At 52.2% G+C, this 3,200-nt stretch overlaps 1 long non-coding RNA gene across 1 annotated transcript; it reads right to left on the minus strand.

Moving 5' to 3' along the window:
- Nucleotides 1-243: 243 nt before the first annotated feature.
- Nucleotides 244-2,849, minus strand: LOC108301950. The gene is made up of 3 exons (XR_005199637.1): nt 2,506-2,849; nt 1,412-1,502; nt 244-858 (listed from the first exon to the last, which is right to left on the minus strand). It is a non-coding gene; the product is annotated as an uncharacterized LOC108301950 (long non-coding RNA).
- Nucleotides 2,850-3,200: the final 351 nt, after the last annotated feature.

Raw genomic sequence — 3,200 nt, forward strand, 5'->3', positions numbered from 1 at the left:
GTGCCCGGAAGTCCCCCCATGAGACATCTTTCCTGTCCATCTTCGTCTCTGTTCCCACTGCTTCCTCTTAGGTTTAGCTTTTCATCATCTTTGACCATGACTGCTGCCTCTGGGAGGTCTGCCTACTCTTACCGTCTCCTCTACTCTGCACAGCGTCTCGGATGATCTTCCTACAGCATCTTTCAGATCCTTCAGAAAATCCTCAAAAATCCTCAAAAGCTTCCCATTAACAACAGAGCAGACTATTTGTCTAGTAATTTACAACCTAAAAAATACTTTCACGTGAAGTCAAAGAGGTAATGTTCTTCTTCTTTTATGTATAAGAGAACTGAGGCTCAGGGAGATGTGGGGGATGGTCGGGCTTCACTCAGTGCTACAGGGCAGGTCTGGGGCTGGGCGGAGGCCTTCTGTGGGTGAGGCCTTTAAGTGGGTGCATCACCCACTACAGTCCTTTCAGCCTGCCCTGGGGGTCTCGGCAATGTGGCCCCTAGTTGTCACTCTGCTGCTCAGCCTGGGGCCCGTCAAGCCCTTGGTCTTGCCCACAACATGCCGCGCAATTTCAAAAGCCCCTTGCTCAGGCTGTTCGTCCCCTCTCTGCCCACAAAGTCCTCCTCCTGGCCACCAGCCCGTCTCTGCAAGCACAGAGCATCCAGCGCCTCCTCCAAGGCCCAGGCTATGTGTTGCTTTCTCCAGAATCCTCCCCAGCCCCTGCCAGCCAGTATGGTCCTCTCGTGTCCAGGACCCCTGGGACACACCGCCGGGAGCTCCAGCTGATTCTGGGCAGAGATTGACCCAGCCGGGCTTACATCCCCCATGCTTGCAGCTCCTGGGGGCGTCTTCATAGTAGGTCCTCCACAACTGCCAAAGAAATAAATGATGGCTGGGGCTGCCCGAGATTCCCCTCCTTGAGGAAGCCCTTTCAGACCCATTGGCCAGCAGTTCCAATCGCCTCCCGAACGTCACACACACCTTCATGAGTAAAACACACCACACGTGGCTCACGCTTCAGACGGTCCAGGTTCTAGCGTCAGTTTCTGCCACATGGCTTCCCTTGAATCTCTCTCATCTGTGACCAGGGGCTAATAACACCTGTTTTGCCGTCTCCCTGGTGTGTAGTGAGCATTCAATGGGATGCTGTCTGTGGGAATTTCTATATTTTTATTACAGCAACAAGAATGAGCTTGAATGGAATTCTTTTATAATCATGAAACTTCTGTGCACCTGTGAGGGGCTTTTATAATTATATACATGTGTGTCCACCTAACATTGCCTCCCCTGCTGTAAGGTGGGGAGGGTGTGAAAGCCCAGAACCCTCGCTGATCAGGTTCTAAGATGCAAGCGCTGGTGCTTGAGGGATTCTCTAGGGATTCCCTGAGGAATAGGTGGGACCCGGGTTCAAAAGGAGGCTTACTTCCGGGACCCTCCTGGGCACCAAGCCCTGCTCCTGATGGCTCTGTGGGTATGGTCAAGTTCATTCCTTCTCTAGGTCTCAGTTTCCTTATCTGGAGGGTTTGGGTTAAAGCTCAGATTTTCACTTTTTTTTTTTTTGAGCCACAAAGCTAATAAAATCTTATGTTCAAAGAAAGTCTTCTACCAGAAAACCATATATGAAATAACCAGAGCTGCCCCATCTAAAACAGAGCCCCCAAGAGCCCCCAAGACCTTACTCTCCTTCCCTGCCTCAGAAGACCTGAGGCTCCTCTGTGGAGCCCTAAGGGGTCCTCAGTGTATCAAGACCCAGAAAACATGTCCTGATCCTCACTGGAGGGACTGTGTATTGGGGGTCCTTCGTGCCGTCCCTACCTCAGTGTGAACTCTCTGGAGACTGCGGGAGACACTATGGTTTTCCTACACCTCTACCTCCAATGCTCAACTCACTGTCCGATACATGAAAGGGGCTCAAGAAATGTTTACCCAACAGAATAAATGAATGAATGGTGATGAGGTTAGGAAAGAAATGTGAACGACAGCCTTGCTTTAGGAGGTAGGAAAAATTCCATGCTGTCTGGAGGAACAGGAACTAAATGGCCTTGACCTACCCCATGCCCGCATCCCCCTCACAAACACACAGGGAAACAGGCAGGCTGTGTTCTTCTCGTAGGCCCAGTATCTGGCCCAGAGAAGCCCCGACTGGGGAGAAGTGAGCTGGAAGGAGGGAGAAGGAAGCAGAGAGACTCAGACTGCAAATCTGAGCAGAAGGAGGGTGGTAGAAAAGGAGAGGAAGGGACTTCCAGGAAGTCACTGCAGGGGCAGACAGGCATGGTTATGGGCCCTCAAGGGAAGGGCTAAGGTCTTTCCTGACACCCAGAAATCTTTTTGTCCCAACCGCCTGCTCTTATCCAACAGTTCTCCTCCTTGTGCACACACTGGGCAGAGCAATGCTGGAAAAACAAGACAGGGACCAAAATATCCTTCTGCCTGCTGGAAAGGACAGGAAAATTCTAAAACCTCCTCCAATTCCTAAGCTCTCCCCACAGGGCTGAGCCAAGCTTTGACAGCCCCTACCTTTTGCCTTCTGTTCTGGGCTCCCGAGAGGTGTGCTGGGATACTTCATCCTCCGTGGGCAGTCCTTCCTGACTTGGGGAGTCCAATTTGGAGAGTTCCACGGAGAAGAGAGCAGGGCTGCTCAGCAAAGTTCCCCTCACCCAGGAGTCCCTCCCCTGCAGCCCTCCATCTCCCTCACCCACCCCTGCCCACAGTGAGGAGGCTGCAGGTGCAAGGGGCCAGTGGAGAAACCCATGACAGGGGCTTAGGAAGGAAAGAAGTAGGACCAAGAGGTGAAAGGACCCTAGGGGATCTTTACACTTACTGTGGCATTATCTCACCCCCGGATCACATGTAAAACAGAAGCTTTGCATTGGGCACCTTGGAGGGCACCTCAGCTTGGTACCCGTGGGATTTGGTACCAACATGAGCATCCCTGGCTGCTCAGGGCAGATTTCATAATTTTGCACTCTTTCTCTTTCCCTTTCCACTCCCACCCCTCGCTGGCCTGGTGCTGCCTGCTTGCCTTTTTGATAAAATATCAGTGCTAGGTGCTTTCCAAAAGCCAGCTCATTATGGTCTCATAACCATCCTACCCCGAGGTGTATTCCTGCACCGATGTTATGGGTGGGGAAGCCAAGGCTCAGCTGTCGAAGACAGGTGAAGCTTGGAGGGTTGCATGGTTGCAGTGTGTGAGGGGACCCTCGTGTGGGGAG

The sequence above is a fragment of the Cebus imitator genome, unplaced genomic scaffold, assembly GCF_001604975.1.
Source record: "Cebus imitator isolate Cc_AM_T3 unplaced genomic scaffold, Cebus_imitator-1.0 Scaffold38, whole genome shotgun sequence".
NCBI lineage: Eukaryota > Metazoa > Chordata > Mammalia > Primates > Cebidae > Cebus > Cebus imitator.